We start from the raw sequence: 1,024 nt of genomic DNA, 5'->3' as shown, positions 1-1,024 counted from the left end.
GAACGGCTCACAAGACTTTCAGATGGCTCTATAAAAGCATGTGATCTCATGCTCATTGTTAAAAATGTTTGACAGATTCCGTGTAGCCTGCTTTCAAGTGGTAGGGGGTGTGGACTTTCAACAAGCTCACTCCTGATTGGTGAGACCGGTAGGCATTGAAATGTCAATTCAGACCAATCACTGCTTACTGACGTCATATGGGTCCAACATGGCGGCGCCCGTAAAAAATGGCGACTGGTTGGTTGGAAGGAAGGTATTTTCTATGGCTGACGTCACACTCGCTCAGTCCAGTTCTCCTTTATAGTCAGTGGGGGCAAACCAAGTGAGTCAAGTCATCGTTTGAGAAAAGCAAACGTCCCAAGTCAAGTCATACTAACTACTAGTCATTTTATCTGTATGGTACGTTTACAAGTTGAATGGAACCCAAAGTGCTGCACAAACAGCAAAAAGCTGCAAAACTGCCGCACAAAAACACATAAAAGGAAATAAATAATATATGAAGGAGTTGAATAAATCTTAAACTGAAACGTATTAAAGCCAGTGAGTAAGGTGGGTTTTCAGGACGACATGAAGCCTGCAAAGGTCTCAGCAGCTGCAGTCTTTGGAGGAAGAGCAACCCCCCCCCCCCACACACACACACACACACATTAATCTGGGGTCTCTGCACTGTAAAGACCAATCAGCACCCGAAGGGGTTGCATAATTGCCCCCTCTGCGTGAATACCCCCCACCCTCACCCATACTCTGTGAGATGAACTAAAAGATCAGAAACATTTTCTATAAACATAAAATCACGTTGGATTAAACAAAGACAGATGCCGATTCTCGTCAAAATAACAAATATGGGCCTGGCTGATAATCGGTTGAACTCTGAGATGAACTGGTGTCAGAACTGGTTTTATGAGTTAATAACAACAGAGCTTCTGTAAATAATAATTTCAGAGAGTATTTAGGAGTTTGTTTGGAATGCCTGCAACTCCCCGTTTGTCTGTTTCAAGTCCTAAAACCTGCAGCCACATGCAGA

This window comes from Oryzias latipes, chromosome 9, assembly GCF_002234675.1.
Source record: "Oryzias latipes chromosome 9, ASM223467v1".
In the NCBI taxonomy this organism is placed as follows: Eukaryota; Metazoa; Chordata; class Actinopteri; order Beloniformes; family Adrianichthyidae; genus Oryzias; species Oryzias latipes.
The sequence above is the reverse complement of the archived record's forward strand: the minus strand, read 5'-3'. Positions refer to the sequence as shown.